This window comes from Halichoerus grypus, chromosome 1 (assembly GCF_964656455.1).
Source record: "Halichoerus grypus chromosome 1, mHalGry1.hap1.1, whole genome shotgun sequence".
In the NCBI taxonomy this organism is placed as follows: domain Eukaryota; kingdom Metazoa; phylum Chordata; class Mammalia; order Carnivora; family Phocidae; genus Halichoerus; species Halichoerus grypus.
Genome location: NC_135712.1, coordinates 49,481,596 through 49,506,764, shown reverse-complemented (window position 1 = coordinate 49,506,764; position 25,169 = coordinate 49,481,596). Strand labels below are relative to the sequence as shown.

The 25,169-nt window shown below is 36.0% G+C and overlaps 1 long non-coding RNA gene across 11 annotated transcripts in view; it reads right to left on the bottom strand.

Annotated features, from left to right (window-relative positions):
• The window catches only part of LOC118549718 (uncharacterized), a 289,756-nt gene that overhangs the window by 48,262 nt on the left and 216,325 nt on the right, over positions 1 to 25,169 (bottom strand). For 9 of the 11 annotated variants that reach the window (XR_013445054.1, XR_013445061.1, XR_013445065.1 and 6 more), the window contains one exon: positions 17,265 to 18,543. This is a non-coding gene — a long non-coding RNA (uncharacterized LOC118549718). Of the gene's footprint in view, positions 1 to 17,264; positions 18,544 to 25,169 lie in introns of those variants that run through there. The other 2 variants (XR_013445060.1, XR_013445059.1) reach the window with 1 other exon arrangement.

Below are 25,169 nucleotides of genomic sequence, written 5' to 3'. Positions count from 1 at the left end.
TATTTATTTTCATGTTGATTTCTGATAGCTTCATGGTAAAGACATATTGGAAGTTTCTAGTTCTTTATGCACAGAACTGTAATCTGCTCTGCTTTAGTTATGGTGTCCTTTAAAATGCTCATGAATTTTAATATTTCCTCTCTCACTGAAATATAATAACTTTATACTTTAATTCCTGCAAATTTGATTTATTGGAAGCTAATGGTATTGAAACGCTGTTGTATGTGATCTTATTATTTAATATTCTAAATTTTAATATCTTGTAGGCTCTATGTACAAAGCTTGCCTGATTATAATAAAGGTATCCTGATGTGAGAGGCTATAGAGGTCATCTGTTCCATTTCTTGCTTTGGTAAGATGATAATGATGCCATGTTGAACAAGTATAAAGTTACCTTATCTCTCTAGCTCTCCAAAGGACATTCAAATTATAACTAGGTGGTTTAAAATCTCTGTTATTGAATTATTTCATCATCAAATTATCTCAAAACAACAACACAATAATCTCTAAAAATTTTTCACACTAAAATATCAGATGAATTCGTATGGCAACCCATTATATCAGTATTGACATTCTAAGAAGAAAATGGCTCTTAAGTAATGTACTTTTTCATTTACATCCACTTGGAATTTCTTTTGTCTATTTGGCCCACATTGCTTATACTTTTCATATACATATTAAACGTAATATACATCTTTCTCATTTCAATTTGGTACATCTTGAAGTCCTTCTGGTCAAAAAGCATCAACATTAAAAATGAGTAAAGTAGGATATTTCTTTCATAGTATTAGTAAACAGAATATTTCTCTTCATTACATCTCTAAAAGTTGACACATGCTGTATTTATTAGTCAGGGTTATCCAGAGAAACAAAACCAAGAGAATGTGTATGTGTGTGTGTGTGGAAAGAGATTGATTATAAGAAATTGACTCACATGATTATAGACCAATGAGTTCAAAATCTACAGTGTGGGCTGGCAAACTGGAGACTTAGGAGAGCCAGAGGTGCAAATGAAGTTTGAAGGCAGTCTGCTGGAGAATGCCCTCTTGCTCTGATAGAATAATTTTTTTGTTTTATTCAGGCCTTCAAATGATTAGATGAGGCCAGCCTATGTTATGAAGGGCAATTTGTGTACCCAGCATTCACCAATTTAAATGTTTATTTCATCCAGAAACACTCTCCAACTTGACACATAAAATTACCCATCACACAGCATTAAGATATGTTACAATATCTTAGATACAATATCTAAGACATTGTCTTTCTCAATGTTATTTCAGATGATAGAGACAATTTGCAGATTTCCTAATAGTGGCATTCCTTGTGGTAATCTGGGACAACAACCCATTAGTCTAGATAATGCCATATTATATAATCTAACAACTCTATCACCTTAATATCAGTTCATATTTCAGATTGGCATTACCACATTACTCCAGAACTGAGTAAAATCCATCAATATAGAACCCTGGGACAAATAATATTCCTAGCAAGGAATTTTTTCAAAATTAGTCAATAGAAAAGTTTATTGTTTAGTTTTTCAATAATCTAATAACCATCTAAATCATCTAAATCATAAATCTAAATCATCCTCTTTGTCCTTCTAAATTATCTTCTAAATTATCTAAATTATTGCCTCTTTTTTTACATACTTAAGTAGGTGAATATTTCATAACATTATTCTGTAACTTTGTACTTTAAGACCCAACATTCACATTGCCTCATTTGATTTTCATAGCAACTATATAAGGTAAGTAGGAATATAGGAGATTGTCACTGCTTTATTTTTTGAAAACAGAAACACGGAGAATGTAATAATTTTCTTATGGTCATCCATTTAGTGACAGAGGCTTACCTAGAAGCCAAGAATCATGAATATTAGTTTATTACTCTCTTTTTTGACTACATCACATTAAATGTCAACTGATCTGTTGAAAGTTATACATTTGATTAGCTAAACTTGCCTTTTTTTAAATCTTGTCCTCTATATGAAAACTAAGTAGTTTAAAAATGGACTTTCTATTTCATCATCAAATTATCTCAAAACAACGTAATATACTTAGCATCTACCAAGTACAAAATATTGGATTACAACAACTATTTAATGGCCACCCCAAAAGATTCTGAAGTTCCTGTGAAATTCCAACAGACATGACTCTGTAGATAAATAGGAAGCTAAATTGGGAATATAGAATTGCCACTAGAAAGTGAGTCTGTCTGGATTGGATTTCTCACAGTATTGTTCTAGAATTTTCATTGAAATGTTCATTAAGTCAGAAGATTTACTTATAGTATCTATTTCTTCCCAATTTTTGGAAGGCAGTTTATTGATATAAGAGTGTGTGTGTGTGTGTGTGTGTGTGTGTGTGTTCCACCTTCATTCCACACACTCACTCAAATTCCAACATATGGTATCATATTTACTTGCTTCATAATGTTTGGAAGGGCTGAAAGCAGGAGACATCTAATAGGATTGCTTTTTATATTTGGTTAAAGCCTTCTCTTATTAAAGAGTGGATGCTGGGTTTTGAAGAGAGAGAGGAAGAGAGTGGAAATTGCCTTTAAGAGTAGTAATGTAAAAAAAAAAAAAAAAAAAGAGTAGCAATGTAGGGGCACCTGGGTGGCTCAATCGGTTAAGCATCCAACTCTTGATTTCAGCTCAGGTCATGATCTCAGGGTCGTGAGCTCGAGCCCTGCAAAGGGCTCTGTGCTGAGTGTGGAGCCTGCTGAAGATTCTCTCTCTCCCTCTGCCCCTCCCCCCACCCCTGCTCTCTCTCTCTCTCTCTCTCTGTCTCTCTCTTAAAAAAAAAAAAAAAGCAATATAGGACAAAGCTGCCTAGAATGGATATGGAGAAGTCCCTGGCATACTGGGCAACTTTACAGGGCAACTCTCAGCAAGTAGGCGATTCTCCGAAAGGACTAGGCACACAGTGTGCCAAGGGAGTCTGGAGCCCAGGAGCCAGATCTACCTGCTCTGGGTCTATGAATGGCAGAGAAGTAGAAAGCCATTGGGCTGTAAGGGGTCCTATGAACTTAGACTGAACCGCAATTGGCCCTATAATGCATAAGTTAGACCATAGAAATCATAAGAATTTTCTATAATCAATTGCAAAATTGAGAAAGTGGACATAGATAATAACTGATATTGAATGTAGATCCAGAAGCAAATCATATTAAACCCAATAAGGCTATGTTTCCCACACATATAAGTATAAACAATGAAATTCACTCTTATTACACAAATTTGACTCCAATGTTGAAACTCAGTAGAATGAGAATAAGAAACTGGCGGAGTGATGATTTTCTTTATTATTAGCTTAGATAAGAGGAAGTAGGAAATGAGTATTGGGTTCCTGGACTTGTGTTAAATGTTTTACTCACATTTTCAGATTTAGTAAACACAATGGAGCTTTGAGGTATCTATTGGTGCTTCTGTTTTACAGATGAAGACTTGAGGCTTAGAGTGTATAATTAAGGCACATGCATTCCTAATCCTAAAGCGGTAACTACAGATCCTACTTTTTAATCAGCAAGCAATGAAGTATTTAACTGCTTTAAGATTTAGTCCTAGAGATAATAGCACAAAATGTTGATAATCGTATAATTGTACTATAATAAGAAGCACAAATATCCTATTGAATAAGAAATAGTAATAATATAAATAGCCAAATAATGAAAAACTGAAAATGTCTTTGTATAGTTGATCCTTTTCAGCTTAGGTTTACAAAGTAATTAAATTATACAATGTGTGCATAAAGCAATATTTCAAGTTACTTCATCATCTCATTCTGATAGATGCTAAACATTATAAGAAGGCTGCCTCCTCTAAACCATAGAGACAAATGAACTATCTTATGACCAAAAGAATGAGAACTGAAAACTTAAGAACCTAGATAAAACCCTTAAAAGTTTACTCTCATACCCTCTGTGTAAATGCTCTCAAGTTAGTTATTAAAATCTGATTTTCAAAAATTAAAAAAATTAAATGTAGCTGAGTTCACAAAAGATAATGGGATAAAAATGGAAAAACTTCTTAATTGTTTCTTTCCAATATCAGCAACCCCAAGACATCAAGCTCATGATATAATCAATAAAACTGTCATGCCCTAAATTCTAACATAATACTGGGTAGTATTAAATCTCCTGTTGCAGAAACTGTATAATGCACTCAACAGATTTTATTTTTGGCCTGAAATATAATGTTTCTTGCTTGACTAAAATTCAAATATATATATATTTGAGAAAGTATATATATATATATGTGTACATATATATATATATTTGAGAATGTAGCTTAGCTACTGATATATAGTGTAGTCCCCCTAGTCAAAGAACCTAAGAAAATCAATGTATATAATTCTAACCCAGAACTCTCATTTGGAATCACTTTGTGAGGGTTATTTCTCATTTTTAATAACACAGAATTGGAAAGCTAAGATAATGGAAACAAAATTGCTCTAATGGTAATAAAATATTTGTAAACTAAAATATATTCATTTTGACTGTAGAAGAGACATTTAAATAATTTAACTGCTGTGAGTAAAATTGAAATGGAGCTGTAATTACTCAGATTTTCAGCATTCCTTCCTTTACAAAGAGAAAGAACTGCTACTGGTTTCCCCATCACAGATACTTCTATCCTGCCAAATAAAAAGATTAAAAATATGTGCCAGCTGCAGGAAGACTGAGCCTGCAGCAAATTAACAAAATACAGGTGACACTTTTTCCAATCACTCTTTCTTATTAATGTGGTGTCTTGCAAATATGTATTTCATTAACTCTGTAAGAATATACATGAGGGATACACCAGCCTTAAGTGAAAGCAGGAAAACAGCTAATATTTTTTTCAATTTTGAGGTCCTTTTTTATTGGCTCTTTAGGAAGTACTAAAAATATCTTTTTTAAATCAAGACTATAAAAATGTGGCCCAAAAATTACCTGAATAGTTTTTCTACTTTTTATTGGGACATCCCCCCAGTAATCTGGGAATCTATGAATACCAAAGACTACAGTCTAGATAACAAAGTTAAGGAGTTTAAATATTATTGTAAGCTTTCCCTGAATATTTGTAGATATGAGATGATTTTAGAATAAAGATACTCTTCAAAGAATTAATCTACTACTCTCTTTCACCTACACCTTTCTCCACACACACACAAAAGTATTTTTTTAATGTATCTTCTACTAATGACTATTATCCTCTAGTCCCTATTATTTTTCCTTCATCCAGTCACTGCTTTTTTTCTGTCCTTTGTTCCATATTAAATGCAGGTCCTTCTCCCAAATCTTTGCCACATGCAAGTAGCCAAAGACCACTATTATTTTAATAGCCACCAATTTCTTTATTGTTTAGCCGAATCTCTCCTAAATTTAGGTGACTAAATTAGATTTCAGGGAGAAGGATAAGAATGCATCTGTTCGCTTTTATATTTACCCAGCCTCCTATATGGAATTACTAAGAGCATTTACCAGAGCTGATCCTAATTAGGAAAAATGTTTATTATCACAGTTCATCCACAAGGTAGTGGGATCCAAATGTCAATCACCTAAATATGAAACATATCATGGACAAAACTGGAATCTCCTGAGTTTATAACACCCTTCTTCCAACAATTCATAGCCTAAAACTCCAATATGAATACCCATCTCTTATCAGTACACATAAGCAGATTTCTGACTCATTTTCACATCCCTATTGGGAATGCAGACTGACTCTGAATCCATTTTGCTGGTGCCTGACTGACTCTTAGCTCTTTCATCTCTTTCTCCCAAGTGATCTGTCTTCTACTCTTTTAGTTGCCCACAAACACCAGCTGAAGACCTATGGAAAGAGGACACCATAATTAAAAGGCCATAGCCCCTTCACTTGTAGTAGCACATAACTGTTTTTCTTCTCAGTACCTCCTCTAATTTTTTTTAAATAAACCCCTTCCTTTGAGAAATGGCTCCTTTACACTATGTGATTCCAATAATGGCTTCCAATTATGACACTGATCTGTGATCTAGCCACGGAGGTCGTATACAACCCATTCAGACCATATCATAATTACATTGTCTTCAAGCCTATATATAGTATCAGTCCAATAGGTGAACACTTTTCTAAGCTACTCCAGAGTCATTCTCTAAGGATTTGTTTATTTTGATATTTATGTTTTTTGTTTGTGTGTGTTTGTGGTTGGAAAAATATCCATTGGGGATCACTTGGGTTATAAAGCTATAAAGACTGAGCTCAAGACCTGCCAGCCAACACAGTTCTATTTTGTGAAGTTTAGTGGTTAGATATATTGAAGTCACCATGGAAAGAAAAAGAGAAGAAAGTATACAATTATTAGTCCCTGAAGTCCTTGGAGATGTGTGGGGCCTACTTTCCTGAAGCTTGGTTCCTTAGCTCTTTCTTCAATTTAGTGAATTGGATAATTTTTATTTTTACCTAAGTTAAGTTTACCTAAGTTTTTGTTTTGTTTTGTTTTTTAAGTAGGCTCCACACCCAGCATGGAGCCCAACATGGGGCCTGAACTCAGGACCCTGAGAGTCGAACACTTAACCGACTGAGCCACTCAGGCACCCCACCTAAGTTAATTTTAGTTGCATTACTAACTTCCTTGCAAACCACATGCCTGGGTTTACTTGTTTTGTGCAAACATACAGGATGGTCATTTGTATTACCCTGGTAGTGGTAACATATAATATCCAATTTAGAGTCAAGTCGATTATTCTCAGTGTTCAATAGAGCTAACACCAGGTTCTGTTTGCTTTCAAGTATCAAAATGAGCCCACCTCGAATCACTGCTATAGCATTAGGATATATTTAAATACTTAAACTCATATTGCAAAATTGTTCAAGTTATGTCCACCCTCCACTAGGGATCTTCTCCCTCAATTAGATTAAAAATCTATTATCACTGTCACTCATTCCTAAAATTGCTATCTAGTGAAGTTTTCTGTATGGTTAATTTAAATTATGAGACAGGTTCACTAATTTTATACAAATAAACTCAAAACCTTTTTAATTTTTTATCATTTTATTTTAAAACATACTATTTCGCCAATATCTTAGGAATCTTCTAAAACTATGTTGACTCTATCACCTTTCACAATAAAGTAGAACGTGAGTGAGATAAAAAAGAAATGAGCATGTATCTCTGCGTTTTCTTTTCTGTTTTCAATAATAACTATTCCTTAAAGTCTCCACAACCATCAAGGATTTAAAAAATTCCTTTGTATAGTGGTTATAATGTAAGATAAACCACACAACCAAAATGTTTGCAAGCAAAGGCTTTTACAGTCTGATGGCCTTTCCATGAGGATACACATTAATAACCGAGTCTCATTTTTATTTTTCGTCATTTATTTTAATTGTCTACAAGTCACACTATCACTAAGAGCTACCTAAATTCAAAGAGTCACAGAAGACTTCATGGAATCAGTGGAATTGGATTTGAGATTTGACACGTGGGTAGAATGTTGTTGGATATGCTTTGGTGGCAAACAGGCAAAGGTATAAACGCCATATTCAGGGACTTGCGAATAGAAGAGTTTGGTTGTGCTAGATTGATTGATAATGCATGGAGCAACTGAAAAGGTAAGGCTGAAAGTATGGGCAGAATTCAAATTTTGGCAGAATCTGAATATCAGATGTGAATTATTCTATCAGTCAGTCAAAGTCCATCTTGAAACCATATCTGAGTATGTACCATGTGCCAGGTATTGTGTTTAGTCCTGATAATACAAACTTAAATTTAGTCCCTAGACCTATTAGGAGAGTGACAAGTAACCAAGATGTGATAAGGAACACTGAGGACTGGGAAGTTTTCCTGGAGAAACTGAAGTCTGAGATGGGTACTGAAAAATGATAATCATTAACAAGATAAAGGGGAGGCAAAGTGGGAGAAATATATTAATTGAGTGCCAGGAAGAGGGGGGAAAGGACAGACCCAGAGAGAATACGACATACAGAGAATTATAAATAATTACAAAAAATCCTGTAAACTTGAAGCTTACAGTGTGGAAACAGAATTCAGGAGCTATATTGGGAAACTGAATTATTATACCCTGCTATTGTTGGGAAAAGGAAACTTAAATATCATCTAGTTCATATTATTTTATTCTTACAAAGTTAGAAATAATTTTGTGTATTTTTTTATGTAATTACTTAGCTTAGAAAAAAACATTCTTCATAATACTCTTCAGTCCAATTGTAGCCATATTATTACAAAGTGTTAAATAACTTAGTTTACAGGGTGAGTACCATGAGGGAAAGGATGTTTATCTCTTCTGTTCAGTGATGCATCTCAAGATCTTAGAGATAAGATCTCAACTTAGAGTAGTACCTAGGACAGACAGAGCATTCAGAAAATATTAGGTGAATAAAATTAATAATATGTTAATATATTCTCAGAGATGTAATGTTTTTTTCTTTTACATGATGAGTGCATTGAAATAAAAGAAAGCCTATCATTGAGTTTCTGGGTTCAGAGATTCATAGAATTGAACTCCGAGGAAGAGTAATGGAGTTTTGGGGCACCTGGGTGGCTCAGTCGTTAAGCGTCGGCCTTCAGCTCAGGTCATGATCCCATGGTCCTGGGATCGAGTCCCACATTGGGCTCCCTGCTCCGCGGGAAGCCTGCTTCTCCCTCTCCCACTCCCCCTGCTTGTGTTCCCTCTCTCGCTGTCTCTCTCTGTTGAAAAATAAATAAAATCTTTAAAAAAAAAAAAAAAAAAGAGTAATGGAGTTTTATTTGTCTTCCTGCAATTACCTTTTGGATAAAGATCCCAGGGAGCAAAACTCCTTCCCACTCTGAATGCTCCATATTGTCTGGGAAAGACTTCTCAAAGAAATACACTGAATACAAACCTGGATTGCATATGATCTCGGCCAGCTCTCAGCCTTAAACATATTTAAATTACTCAAATGCTTACTCTAAAAAGCACTGATGTGGGAGTACTCTACTTCTGATGCATTTTGGTCGAACACTAATCAGCTGCTAGCCTCCTGTTACTAATTAGCTTTTGGTTTTCATATGAGTGCAAGCTTAAAACTTGTAGAAGTTTATATTTCAAATTTCTGCAGATATTTTAACAGTCTCCGACTCAACCTTTTTAACTCTGAGAGTGGGAGAAATAAAATAATAATCTTCTAGTATTTGTTCCTATAAAATTAACTCACCACAACATTTATGAAGGCTATTAGAGCTGTATAACGTGTGCAATTACCAAACAACCAAAGTCCCTTAATCCATAGCCCAAACTTTTCTGGAAAATAAAAGGAGTACATTCAAGATTAAGCTATCTGAAAGAATAAAGGGTTATGATACAGGAGATATGTATCACTGTAGCCAGAAAACTCCTTTCTGAACTTTCTGTCCTCTTTTCCTTAGTAAATTAAAAATACTTTGAGCACTTATCATGGGTAGAGAATTGCTTATTTTCTCTTTTTCAAATATAGAAGAAATCTTTTTACAAGTAACATATATCAGTCAAAGGACACTCCCTTTTTTTAAAGACTTATTTATTTATTTGAGAGAAATGGGGAGAGAGAGAGAGAGAGAGCAGAACGTGAGCATGAAAGGGTGGGGGCAGAGGGAGAAGGAGAGAAGCAGAGTCTCCACTGAGCACAGAGCCCCACCTCAGGACTCTGAGATGGTGACCTGAGCCAAAATCAAGAGTGGGACGCTTAACGACTGAGCCACCCAGGCACCCCAAAGGACACCCTTTTGAAGACTTCTTTTGATAGCTGTTGTTTTCTACTTATTTCCAATTCCCTAAATCAGCCAACCTATCTTCTGCCTCAATTTGACCTATGGTTATGATATAATACTTTGTTTTAGGCCTACAGAAGTTATAGCAATAGAATAATAACTTTATAAACTCTTGGATATAGGGTGTCCATATACCTTTTCCTTTTGTGCCTGAACATTCTCCAGGTAAGTACATTAACACTTACCAAGTGCCTACTACATATTGCTCCAAACTGTAAAATGGTATTTAATGATTGAAGCCTAAGTGCATAGTTCTGAATTTTGTAGGTAAAATAAGATAGGATGAGATAAGATGAAATAAGATAAAATGTCAAACAAATAACTTTTCCACTTAAATTGAGGGGCAGCATAGTGTAGTAGCTAAGACAGTAAGACTATCTGGACTTGACTGACCTTTTATACTTATTAGCTTTGTGTCTTTGGGCAAGTTTCTTAGTCTCTTCAAATCTCTTAGCATCTCAGTTTCCTCATCTATAAATTAGTGATAATAATAGTTAAGACTGCTTAGAACATTGCTGCAACCTAGGAAGGAATTAATAAATACTAGCTAATATTATCAAGGTGATTCCCACTGAAAAACTTGAGCACTCATCATAGCACTTTGCTCATAGTAAATAACAACAAAGATATTTTGTGAGACAAAAGAAAAATTCAATCCTATTTGGGAAGATGTAATTATCAGTTGTATAATTCACAATTTAAAATAGAGAATAGGGGTGCGTGGGTGGCTCAGTCATGATCCCGGGGTCCTGGGATCCAGCCCCAAGTGGCTGGGGGGGGGCTCCCTGCTCAGCAGGGAGCCTGCTTCTCCCTCTCCAGCTCCCCCTGCTTTTGCACTCTCTCTCTCCCCCCCTTTCTCTGTCAAATAAATAAAATCTAAAATAAAATAAAATACAGAAAATAAATCAAGTGCTCAGAAGAAGAATAATTCACCTTGATGGTGAGATCAGACAGTAATTTCTTCCAGGGCTCCTGGTAAAAAGGCCATTGTGTGATGAAATAAATAGTACTCTTCACAACAGCGATAAAATAAGCATAATGACAACTTCAATCCTCAGTATAGGCTGATGGCATCATACCAGTGCCCAATTCAAAACAACAATTCAGGAGAAGCAGTTTTGCAAAGGGTTGCTGTTGGTTTGAAAAATCAGGAGCTTCCCAGGTGAAATTTGAAATTGCCCTCCATTCATGGAGGGCAAGTAGAGACTGAAAAAAAGAGGTGATTCAGATTGGTAGGTGGCAGGTTTAATAAGCAAGGGAACTTATATATGAGATTTGTTTGGGGCAGCCGCAAGACTAATAGATATCTGCACTGGCCTGCCAGAATCTTAAGTTTATATAGAGGCCTTAACTGGGTTCTGTCACATATTTAGTCCAGATGGTCTCAACACCTTACTCTCAAGGCTGTGAACTTGAAACAGCTCCTAGTGGGAGAGTGGTGGGCTGACATACATTCCAAGGACAGGTGGGATGAGGAGCCTCTGATTGCCAGATTCAGCTCACAGGTAAACCACCAGTCCTCTCTTCTCAGTGACCTCCTCCAAAAGATGCTAATGAACTAGACAGCCTGCTTTCTGCTGTTTTAACTTCTTCTAAGGATATAATCTATATTATCTATAAAAATGCTTGACATTTAAGCAATCCTCCTTGAATATTTTTACCATCAAATAATGTTTTGAAAAATGAGTGACAGAGCTTGAGATTGTATTCTTGGCAAAAGAAGCCTGCAGGGTAACTAATCCATGCTGCCATTTGAGCATAAATATATCTTTCTTACCAAACAAAATTTTGAAGTAAAATCATCTTGTAGAAGCTGAGGTGTCCCATAGAGACAGTTACCAAAATAGAAGGCCATCCTATCTTTGCTCCATAGTGATGTTGTCACATGTTTTCTATGGATAGGTATATTAAATACAGCCCAGTGCACAAACACATTAGAGGTCAAGTGTCCAAGCTTCACTCCATGGAACATAAAGTAAATTATCTTATTTTGAAAAAAATGTAATTATAAACAACTGCCTCAGGCAAAATAAACTCTGTAACCTATACTACACAGAATGCCTACTTGTGAGCAAAATAACTTCTAGATAGACTGGGTATGAAAGAACACCAAAGTAACCAAATGAGGTAATTTATTTTATGGCTTTGTCTTTTACAAACCTGTTAAAAGCAGGGAAATGTCTATCAAAGGTAATTGGCTCTGTTTTAGAAGCAGGGTAGATTGTTTCTGAACAAATCAAATTCAAGCTGATAAGGTTATAATAGACAATTATGTGTCTACTATTCAAAAAGTAGTATCAGCTTATTAAGAAACACATTTTAAAGAAAGGATAACAAAACATACCTTTTTAACCCCTTTGAAAACTTAACTTTGGATTAGAAGACTGTTCTTACCAGTTCTAATTACTGCATTACCAAATGAGGTCCAGATTTTCCATGAGCAGCAAATGGGTCTGTACCCGTGACTGCAGCCCTCCTGTCACTAACTGATGGCCACAAAGGTAGAGTTTAGAAAACAATATGAGGATTTCTTTTCCCAGTAGTTGCTTCCATGAGGTGATGAAGAATGCAATGAGAGTAAAAGCTACCCCTAAAGCCTGCCTGAGCCTTGGGTAAATATTATCCTGAATATTCAAGATCAGACTAGTGCCAAGCAAGCAGTATAATTTGGGATATCCAACCAACAAATTGCTCTATACTTCACTTGGAAGAGAGGGTCGTCCTTTTTGAAGTGAAATAACCATACTCATATGACCTCTCAGGCCATGCCTATTGAGTTAATAAATATAAAATAATTAATGATAATCAGCAAAATTCTTTAGCAGCCATAGACCAGGTAAGGACGAAGGGAGAGAATCTTCCCTAGATGCTTTATTTGGCAAATATTTTAAGGACAAAATGAGAAGGACTGTTAGTGGGATCCATTGAAAATTACATAGTATTTACAAAATTTAGGAACCATTTATCTTTTCTGTAGAACTAGGAAAAATGAGTCTCAACCCCTAGTTCTTCTTTAATACCAGATTTAAAACCTCTAATCATATTACCCAATAGCATTTTGCACTAGCTAAATTCTTTTGAAACACTCTGATATGTACAATAATCATTAAATGTTCTAAGGTCTCATCTTTTAAAATTTTTTGCCTGATGCTTCACTAGCATCACTAAAATATTTTGGCCTTCTGGTGTTCTTTGTTAACCCAAGTAATCACTGGAGTCTTGAAGGGAAGACTGTGTCTTGCTCATTGGTTCATCTCCAGGATATTGGCTAGCAATAGTAGCATCCCCATATGTCTATTGTTTTGGAACCATGAGCTAGTATAGTGGGCCTTATGCTTGTTCTGACCTTTTGGAACAAAGAATTCTTTTAATTTATCTGACAGTAAGAGAGAAAATAAATTTCATCCTCAAGACACCCAAATGGGGTTTTATAAATCCTTTAACAAAAAACATTAATGAACAGAGATTGAATATTAATTCATTTTAATTATTTTTTTCCCTAGCTTCTCTAGTTTATTCATTTGTCCTTACAATACTCTAACATAGAAATGATCAGGCTTAAAACAAGGGGAAAATAATCTTTCTTTTCTCTCGATCTTTTTTTTTTTTTAGATTTTATTTATTTATTTGACAGAGAGAGACACAGTAAGAGAGGGAACACAAGCAGGGGGAGTGGGAGAGGGAGAAGCAGGCTCCCTGTGGAGCAGGGAGCCCAATGCGGGGCCCGATCCCAGAACCCTGAGATCATGACCTGAGCCGAAGGCAGACGCTTAACGACTGAGCCACCCAGGCGCCCCTCTCTCTCTCTCTTTTTAACTCAATCCACAACATGCATTTTAAAAGTGTCATGGAGCAACAATGCATGGGATGGCTAACTATAATGTAATCTATAATGCTGTCTCTCTAAATCAATATGTAGGTAACATGTCCCTTACATCTATCCTATATAATATTGTACACCACCACCAAGTGCTAATAAAAAATGAACTTGCTAAGGCTCCTATTAATAATAATATATATGCTTCTCTGAATGCATGCCTTACAGTGAAGCAATACTTTCATTCCTGCCCAAAGCAGAGCACTTTCAAGCCTGACACCAATCCTGGTACTCAGAAACCTATAAATGATTATCTCAGCCATGGGCTACATAAAATAAATTAAGTTTTAAAGATTGTAAAAATAAAACCATGTGTCTAAACATATGGCATGTTCATTGGCAGTGTGAATGTTCATCATAAGAGAAATCTCATCCAGTTTGTCAGGAAACGGAATCAAATATTTCCTCCCATGTAAGTCAGAGAGCTCAATAGCAGCCTCCCTAAGGTTCACGGTGAATACACTGGTTGAAATACTTACTATCACTGACAGTACGGAGGTAAAAACCCAAAACCATAAATATGGAGAAATAAAAATTCTAAAATCAATACTTAGAGGAAATTCAAACCTCAAATGGATGCTCTTACCCTACCAGAAAAAAACTGAACCATCCTGGTAATTAGTAGGTCGGATAAAGACTAGAATAAAAATGGTGCCAGGCGTTTAGCCACACAACATCAGTACTTCCTCCCATTAATGTTACTTGAAAGTTTTAAAACCATCTGGTTCTATAGCTAAGTCAACCCCGGAGGGAAGAAAATTGGAGTTTCACCTGCCATTTCTTAAATGTGTCCACCCTAGAAGTGATACACTATATTTTCCACTTATATATTAATAGCCAGATCAAATCACATGCGATTACTATCTTTCTATACGCATGGAAATAGAGCAAAACTGGATATTGATGTAAAGCTTGAGTCTATGACTAGACAGGACTTTGGGATTTGTGGAATTATATAAATCCACTTCTTTCCAGAGTACCTAACTATGCCCTTGACTTACAGGAAAGTAGAGTAGCCTCTTTGGGAAAGTATTCAAACTATGTCCACAATTGTATATAGGCCCAATGGACTTAAAAGGACTTAAAGTAAATTGTGTCTGTTGGTAAGAACCCAAATTGTGATGAGGGATAATGAAAGGGAGGGAAGAAGGCATCTGGCATTTTGGAGTCAGTCTCAACGATCAGGCCTAAGGATTGTAAGCAGATGATGACACCACAAAGAGTGTAGTGATTGTTCCATGATGAGCATGATTTTCTTCTACCATAAAAATGCTTAAAAAAAAAAAGAAGTTTCTGGAGTAACATAAATTTCCATGGAGTCAAATGTCACTGTTTCCTATTCTTACATCAATAAGCCTTTAAAGATATTACCTTATATAACTTCAGAGCAGTCAATGAGCAGGTGCCCTTCCTTATCAAGAATTCAATGACAACTGCTTATCAGGAGGATCCAGAATGCTTTCAAGTATATGAAAACATATGTTAAAATTCCTTGTATCCCATTCTTCTTCAAAATAGAAACCCTTCAAAATAGAAACTTCTTCAAAATAGAAATCTGATTTTTCTTTTCTTTATTTATAGCTCTTTTCAAAATTTCAACTACCAGAATACAATCCTGAGAATAAAACAGATTGTTTTCTAAATGTGAAGATCATAAGACATAGTAGAAGACATTTCCTCATACTGGTATAATGTTTCAGTTACTATTTTTTCTCTTAAAAAAAAATAGAAAAATCCTAAAAAAGGCAAGGGAAAATAACCAAATATGCAAATAAGTATTATAATCCTCATAGTGAAATTCTGTGTCCAGTCCTCTTTAAAATATAATTTCTTGGGGGAACAGCCCAAATCCTAACCTACTCCAAACAAGTTGTAACATAATCTTATAAATCAAAACACAATCAAGTTAATGAGTCTCAAAAGATAAGGAGATTTATAACTCTTAGTTCCTCTCTCAAAAATTGGTGATGTTTTAATGATCTTAAGTTTCCAAATGCAAAAGATAAAACCTGTTTGAAACGTCACAAAAATAAATGTATAAATAAATAAGTAAAAAAAAAAAAAGAATGAGGAAGTAAGTGCTAAATTTCTGCAAAGTGTTGCAACTTTTAGGGTTGAATCTGTTTCCTTTCCATAAAATTGAAGTGATGCCAGCAGAATTAAAATGATCTGTCCCATGCAATCATAAATAGCATGATAAATATGCTAGTCATTCTGTTTTTTTTTCTCTTAAAGACTTAATGTTTCAGAAAACAATTAGGAACTGAAGCTAAACAATCATGTCTCAAAAAGAAAGGAATAGAGAGAGAAAGAGTACACAAGCACAGACTCTTAAATGGATTAGTTTATGTCTCCCAAGAAGCTCATTTTGATTTATACATTATGCTGAAATGTGTATATTTGTTCTCTGTACAGTGATGCTACCATCCTCAAAAATCTCTATCACAGTCTTTAAAATTATGTCTTTTAAAAATATGATAGAATTTCATGATGGTGCTTTTGCAGAAAAGAGTTAAAGATTGAACAAAAAAAATTATATGGATTAAGATAAAGGAGTGACAGTTCCAGTTTGAGAATATTCCTTGTTGTTTTTTAGGAATTGTACTAAAAGTTTCTTATTACAGGTCATTATAGCAAGTTATTTTCTCTGTGTTCTAACTGGAACAAATAGACTTAAATTAAAGCTTATGGGATTTCAGTTAGATATCTGGAAGGATCTGCTGACAGGGGGGTCTGTTAAGCCTTGAATATAAGCTTGGAAAATCTTTTTATCTGCTAGCCTTTAAAAGGAGTGTGGGATGGTTTTTCCAGCTTAGTTTGCCTAAAGACAAAGACAGACAAGCTGACATTTCTGAAAACTTTTCCAGCACTAATTTTCTCTGATGTGGTGATTATGTAATTAGGTCCTCGCCGTAAATATTTCCTCTTTTGCTTTTCCTCTATTCTCAGCCATCACCACCATTCCTCACCATCTCTACAAATTCTTTTTTTTTTCCCAAAAACAATTTCAGTGTAGAAAAGATAACAAAATTCAATTATTTTGAATAAGTGAATCTATTATACAGGGATATATATATATATATTTTCCGATGAAGGAAATTAATAAGACTTTATCTGACTATCACTATTTAGGGATACATATGCTATATGCACATATAACAAGTGGTTAAAGTAACTGAAAAGCTTCGCTCATTTTCTCTAACTCTAGATTTATTTTATTATTATGCCCCACTTGGCCATCCTATTCATAATTTTCAAATAATGTATGTATGAATTGGAGATTTGGCTTTGCACTTCACAGTAACTGATTTCCAGAGGCACCTGAGTGATTTTGTATACAAACGAAGTTGCTGCCTGTGTATTTCACTTGAGAAGTATTTTGGAAAATCTTTTATAATGCTGAGTTGAGTTGGGCCTATTTAATTTGGTTTGGTCTCAGCTTTCATGAATTTTCTATTTGAGTCTGTGATTTTCAAAGCCCTTCTAGGATTTTTGTAACCTTCCCATCAACCTTGGAAAGGAATCTTGTTTGCTAAAGTTTTGTAAATTACTTTATTTCACACTCAGAGTGCTAAAGATTTTTACCAGGCAGTAAGACCAAACTTAGAGTCATTCGGACTACATTCAACTATTATTTTGAATAAGTATTATTTATTCAACAATTCAACTATTATTTTGTATGTGATCAATTGCTAAGTGTAAACCATCTTTTCCAGAGAGTTGTTAGGTGAGCAATTGCAGTGCGGTTTGTGGTGGGAAGTTCTATTATTTCAAATATCCTATGTAATCCTTTACTATGACCAACTTCTTATTCCTGATCTAGGTAAATAAATCTATTCCACAAATTTCTGCCTATAATCTAGAAACTCATGGTGAGTGTCTTCTTATGGGTCTGAAGTTTTATACAGACATATGTCATATTTTAATTCATATTCTTCTATCCCTTATACTCCTAGTGAAATTATTATGACCTCAGTTGATATGCTTTGCTTTCCCTTTCATAAAACCACAACTAATCTTTTTGAGTACTTCCTATGTAACAAAACTCTGGTCAATCAAATAGGTTTCATTTTGTCATTATTTCAATTCGGTGAGCTTCATTTACAGTTGTTCTGGACATAACATATCTGCCCTGAGTATTCCCAGCCTGAAACCTATATTTACTTTTAATTCAGTTTTAAGCTCCAATTTTTGGTGCCATTGTCATAATTCTAAACCTGGATACTAGTCTTTGGTGCATTCTTTACATTGTTAAAAAACAAAAATTCAACTGAGTAAATTTGAAGATCTAATTGGATTTAATAAGCCATTCATGTATCAGGTACCATCCCATCTAGCAAGTGGAGGAGAGTTCTGAGGAGTAGTACAAAATGGAAGGTTTTTATAGGAAGCAGGGCAGGGCAAGAAGTTATTAGCAAAAGAAAAGAGAGTATTGTTTCAAGCAAGGTTACTTTCTCTTAGGAGGAAGTGCGGGGATCTTATTAGATGCCTTTCCCCACCTTCCTTTGGGGAATGAAAAGGGCCCTGTGACACATTCCCTCCTTGGTGCTGATCAGAAAAATTCCAGATTAATTGGCTTAAAATTCCACTTCTGGAGAGGTTGAAATAGCAATCAAGTCTCAGTTTGCTATCCTGGGGCCAAGTGTTTCCACTTCAAGCCTGTGGTGTTCTTTTTAACAACATTTAAGTTCATGCAACTTGTCTGTCATTGTAATGCAATCATTTTCAAATTGTGATCCAAGTAAATCACAAAGCAGGGATGTTCCCTACAGGTCTATATGGTCCCCAGGCAAAAGGGGACAAGGAAGAATGTTGCAAACCTTTCTCCTCCCTCTGCAAATCATGTATGTTGTCATCAAATACGGCTCTTCAGTCCAGAATGTTAGTCCTGGGACCATGGGGGAAAGCCTAGGAAGAGAAAAGCCAAAGGTACTGAATCTGTCATAACATGTCTCTGCGACTTCTCGTGCCACAGTCTTCAATTAGTATTTCAACAACCAGCATGTAAATATACAGAGGGAAAATGTAGATCGGGGCTTGATGCACAGCAAAAAAATGTAATTATGGTAGAAAACAGAGGAGGCTGCTAAAGGTAAATCTTTCCCGAAGCCACTCCCCTGAGCCTCACCCAAGTCATCCAGGCATGAATGAAGTCTGCTCTAACATAGCCTCAGCTGTACTATGTGGGCTTCAACATTCCTCAGGACATCGTAAGAAGCTTGGCTCACTTAATCTCAATTTCTAGTTTGTTAAAATCATTAATTTTAAAAAAATGTATATTAAACACATTCTGTGAATGTTAAAATTTTTAAAAATTTAATTATTGAATGGCTGGTAAAAATCCAAAACATATTTTATAGTGGATTTTTTATCTCTTCGTTTGATCATGTACTTTCTAATGTTTTCAGTTATCTTAAACAAGTTGCATCCCTACAGACACTATTAAGAAACAGAAATGCTTTCCCCATTCCTATTCAATATGAAAATGTCTTTGACTTTTGTCCAGTATGAGAAAGACTAGAATATACTAGAATATACTAGAATATACAAGGATATATCTGATATCTAAGGGAAAAGTTATGAATTTAATTACTTGATGGAGCTGATAAGCAGGTATGTATCCATCTTAGGTCAATCATTTTGATTCAGGCTGTGATTGAAATAAAGGTATTACAACTCTAACGTGACATTGCTGAACTTGGCCAACTCAGAGAACCTGTTCCTTTCCCTCTTCTCTCCTCCTCCTCCTTTTTCTTCTTCTTTTTTAACAGCCCTTTGAAAATATAAAGATGATTCTCAGCTTGCTAGCCCCACAAAAACAAGCCACAGGCCCCATCTGTCCTGCCAGGATCAGCTGGAGTTTTCTGACCCCTAATTAGATAGACCGTGATTGTTTCCATTCAGTTTTCCTTCCTCCATAGAGAGCTCCCTGATACTGAAATGGAGAGGCTGGTACTCTCAATTGTTATCATGGAATAAATATTTCTCATATTTTGGGTGAGCAGGGAAATATTTTCAATGTTTATAACCCATTACTATGTCCAGAGAAATTCAATCAAACTGTTCCTTTATCAGTTACCACATGAACACTGTCATGCTACTTATCTGTTAATTAAGAATTCTACAGAAAGATTTGTGTTAATTTGACCATTCGCTACAGAGTTTATGTAGACTGTATTCACAGACAAGATGACTGTAAAATATATTGGTTTCTTTTTTTTTAATTTTTTTTTTAAGATTTTATTTATTTGCGAGAGAGACAATGAGAGACAGAGAGCATGAGAGGGAGGAGGGTCAGAGGGAGAAGCAGACTCCCTGCTGAGCAGGGAGCCTGATGTGGGACTCGATCCCGGGACTCCAGGATCATGACCCGAGCCGAAGGCAGTCACTTAACCAACTGAGCCACCCAGGCGCCCAAATATATTGGTTTCTAATATTTGATCCTTTACTTAGCACAGTGTAAGCTACTGGGAATATTAGGATAAATATAACCTAGTTTCTGCTTTTAAAGAGTTCACAGACTAGTAGAAAGGATAGACAGGTAATAATTAAAATATTTAAGCTAAAGAATTTGAAATTTAAGCAGGACTTGGGTGCATTTCCAAGTGGCCAGGTACATGAAGCAGAAATGTATACTTATCTAGGACCCAGAAAAGAGACATGTCCTGGAGAGATATGTTTGAGAGTTATCAGTGCATATGAGAGCTAAACATTCGTCCATACACAGGACCCTTCAAGGAGAGAGCATAGAGAGGAGAGTGGCTGGAGGGACAGCAGGACTAGCAGTACCTGGAAAACAAGGAAGTGGTGCACAGGAAATCTATGCAAGAAAAGATTGCAAAAAAGGCATGGTCAGCAAGTTCAAAGGCTTCAAGGAGCTCAAATAAGATACGGCTGGAAAGTGGCAATAGAATTTGCAGGTCGGGAGCCATCTTAGTGAGAAGACCCTGGGGAATGATGAGTGCTGTGAGGCATTGCATTAAGATAGTGATTCTCACATGAAAATCAGCTATGGAGCATTTTTGAAAATTGAAGTACATTGTTCCCAAAGGAAATGCAATATGGTAGAGAAAATGTATTTTAAAATAAGATTTCTGTTGTTCTGCTACCTGCCTTTCTTGGGTTAAAAATTAATGGAAAGTGGAGAACTTGAGATAGCAAGTGCATCTTATTTTTTTGTTTGTTTTTAAGTAGGCTCCATGTCCAGGGTGGAGCCCAACACAGGGCTTGAACCCACGACCTTGAGATCAAGAGTAGTATGATCACCGAGCCACCCAGGTACCCAGAGTGTATCTTATTTTTGGGGCACCATGACTTTGTTAGAAAGAAAAGAGATAAAACCATAATGAAAGGGGAAGATGGGATTTAGGAAGAGCTTGCTTTGTTGTTGTTTAGGATGAGAAAGACTAGAGAATGTTAAGACCAAAAGCTACTAAAAGGACAGAAGCTGAAGATAAATGATAGAGAAAAGAACGCTGGGTTTTGCCCTGTCCCTAAGGCAATGACAAGTAATAGGATCCAGAGTAAAGGCAGAAGGGCATATTAAAAGGTTTCCATATTTCATATTTCATATTAAAAGAAGACAGTTTGTTAAGCAAGCAAATTTGTACAAAAAAACTCTACACAGCTTCAGTACTAATTTCCTCCACCCTAAGTTATATCTGTATTTGAGGAAAGGAAATAAAAGGAAAGGATGGAGGTGTCATCAGCTAAACCCCAAGACCTGAACCTTTACTGCCCACCTGCTTGTACTCATCAACCTTTGTCCCACATTTTTCCTTAAGTTCTTCTTTCCAGCTTATCTTTTAACTCTAGCAAATGGAGAACAAAACCGCCTCTCTAGCAATAGGGACTGCCCTGACAAGACCTCTAGCCAACCCAGACTACCCAGACCACCCAGACCAGTTTGAGCTTAACCCCTGGCTCCCACCTTCCCTGCTCAGGTAGACCATGGAGTGACCTCTAGAATGACTAACAACTACCTTTACCTCATCATAATACCAGAATCTCCACCCAAGGAGGAGCACAAGCCTCATTTACATAACATAAAATGTGTGCATAGGCATGTTTCCTTAAGACACATGCTAGCAACCTTATGCCCACCTCTGTGTCCCATGACCAGGCTTCCCTGTCGAAATATTTATCCTAACCCTAAAGAAAAGGAACCCATCCACCCTTGCTTGGGAAGTCACAGCTTTGGAAGCCATTCCCTGTGATCTTCTTATTTGCTGCAAATAAGTTTTCTTTGTACGACAATTCACCTGGTGCAGTTTCTGTGCTTCACCTAGGAGCGAATTCACATTAGTTTGGTTACAGAGGGGACAAAAAGCTGATTATAGGGTGGTCTGTATAATGGATTTCTACTCATTATTTCTCTTTGGATTTCAGTATTTTAAGATCATAAGGGGAGGGCGCCTGGGTGGCTCAGTTGGTTGGGCGACTGCCTTCGGCTCAGGTCATGATCCTGGAGTCCCTGGATCGAGTCCCGCATCGGGCTCCCTGCTCAGCAAGGAGCCTGCTTCTCCCTCTGACCCTCCCCCTCTCATGTGCTCTCTCTCTCTCATTCTCTCTGTCTCAAATAAATAAATAAAATCTTTAAAAAAAAAAAAAAAAAAAAGATCATAAGGGGAAAGAGGCGTTACTGGTTTTATTTGGAAGATGATGCATAGGAGAAGCAGAGATGAAGTTCACAGTCTGGATACCAATAATGAAATTAACAGGAACAGCTCATATGCATAATCTAAGTATTTCATTAACTAAATGAAAGCAAAGTTGTGAGTCCTAATGCAACAGGCTTGGTGACAAGTATGGCACTCTGGAGTACCACTGAGGATATGTAAACAGAAAGACGCTGACAGATGCTTTCTAACCAAAGGAAATATTTAAGACAAAGTTTTTTTGTTTTGTTTTGTTTGTTTTGTAGTTAATCTGAGAGATACCAGAAAGTTTATGGAAGAGCTAAAATGGCAAGCGTTAAAATTTAATGATTTTCCCATGAATGCTTATTTTTTATCCTGGGAGGGGAAAGCTCTGTTGAAATGATATTTCAAGATCTAGCATATATTTGAAATATGTAGATTTTGCCTATAAAGTGTTAATTCACTGGAGAAAATAAGATCTCTGTCTTTGTGTCACCTACAGGTCTGTTCATGGAGAAAATAAACCACCAATAGAATTATCAAGAATGCACAAGTGCCATCTAGAGGCTGGTCAAGCACCTTATAGGTATATGACCCTTAAAATTCACATGGGGTGGGGTTGTTGGGAAAAACACAAGAAGGGACTCTAGAACTGATACAGATCATATAAAATATGTGATTATTCAAAGCTCCCCCACTGCAGACTACTTCAAGGGAGAGATGCTACTTGAGTTCTACTTACTTTAAAACATTAACTCATGTTTTCAGCCAAGTGGCAGCACTGAATCGACTTGTGATTATGGGCATTAAACATTCTGTGTGCCATGTAAGCACCTTCAGCATCAATTTTGCAGCTGGCAAACTATGGCTATTTATGTTTGCAGCACATTTGAAATAATCTGGAAGTTATTTTACTTCCATTACACATTAAGAAAAGAACCAAATGTAAAATCATTACTTTGCCAATTTACTGTGAAACCCAAAGGAAATCTCTCAAATGTATCATTTATTGAATGTAAAAGTAGAAAAAAAAAAAAAACAGTTTTTGAAACTAGTTAACAACATTTTGGTCAGGTAGATTTATCAAAAGTATATTAAGGATTTTGAGACTTTTTCCATTTATATTGCCATAAAAATAGCACAAAACAGCTGATTAAATATCTCCTATATGTCAAGTATTATTAGTAACATTATATTCCTTTTATTTTTTTTAAAGATTTTATTTATTTGACAGAGACAGAGATAGCGAGAGCAGGAACACAAGCAGGGGGAGTGGGAGAGGGAGAAGCGGGCTTCCCGCCGAGCAGGGAACCCCATGCGGGGCTCGATCCCAGAACCCTGGTATCATGACCTGAGCCGAAGGCAGACGCTTAATGACTGAGCCACCCAAGTGCCCTATATTCCTTTTAATACTAAAAACCCAGCAGTGCAGCATGATCTTTATTTTACACATAAGGAAGCTAAGGCTGCACTTCATGAAATCACATGACTACCTAATTAGTGATAGCGAAAATTCCAATACAGGTACCTCAGAATTCAAAGCCAATGCTCTTACATTCTCAAGTGAGAATATATATATTTAAAACTCTGGAGATAATAGATATCTATATACATGACAGAATAAGATTAGAGCTTAGATTCCTTAGATAAATTCCTCAACTTTCTTACCTCTTAGTATGTGAGATGTGGCAAGGTACCTGTGAAGCATCTTGTGCTCTGATTATCAGTATATTCTAAGCTGCTTAGACCACTCATCAGAGCACTACAAATCAGTTCACTCCTCCACCTTGCCTGAGTTTTTGTTTTTACCTTTTATGCTTGGGCTCAGCATCTTTGGAGGAATATTTAGAACCGTAAAGATTTGACCCACTGTACATTTATCCTATTAAATATCATCCAGATCCTGAATATTACTTGTCATCCTTTTATGCCTCCTTTTTAAAATTCTCCCAGGCCCCAAAATACTGTTGAAGACAAATTTTCACTTGAAGCCTCCCATTGTATACCTCTTCACCTTATATTGGCTCCTTCACTGATCATATATTCTGAGCTCCAGCTTTTACCTTTCCTATTTCAGTAACTCACTCTATATATCTATAGATAGATACCTAAATCTGTGTCCTTATCTGCATAAGTGTCTTCCTTCTTTGCACTGATAGACAAACTGACCTAACCCTCCTGACTCAACTTACTTGTCCTCAACTGCTGAAGCAACTTGCTGTTATATTTTCCCCCTTCGGAGATTCAGTCTTTTCCTCTTCACTGAATTCTTCTACCTCCATTAATTCTTTACCTACTCCTTACCTTCTTAATAATGTGAACTTTTTATTCTCACAATTTTACTAGAATTGTTCTCTTGGAGGCCCTTAAAAGATAATTTTCTTACCAAATCTACTGGAAGTTTTTCTCCTTTCATTTCTTCAACATTGTTAGTATGTCTGATCCTACTGACTTCCTTTTACATCTTGAAACTACTTCTTTTCCTTGGTTTCTCTGATCTTAAACAGGCTTCTGGCTTTCCTCTAGCCTACTGAGGCAAAAACTATTTAGATTATTAAAGAAAAGTGTGGCCACCTTGCGCTGTTGCTTCAAGAAAAGTGGGTATCTTCTGGGCAACTTTGAGACCAGCAGCTCTCTGCTTCTCTTTCTCAGCACTACTCCCCCCTTAAGAGGGTGAGAGAGTCTCTTTACCCCCTTTCTCAAGGCCTAACGCCTCTGTTCTTCTGCCAACTAACCTTCTCAGGTCCTTCCCATTTACTTGAAGACTTCAGAATGAGGGCAACACAATGAGTGAGAGTCTGAGAATTTTTTTTTTTTTAATTGAAGTGCAAGGGACATAAAATGTTATATTAGTTTCAGATGTACAACATGTTGATTTGACAATTTTATACATTA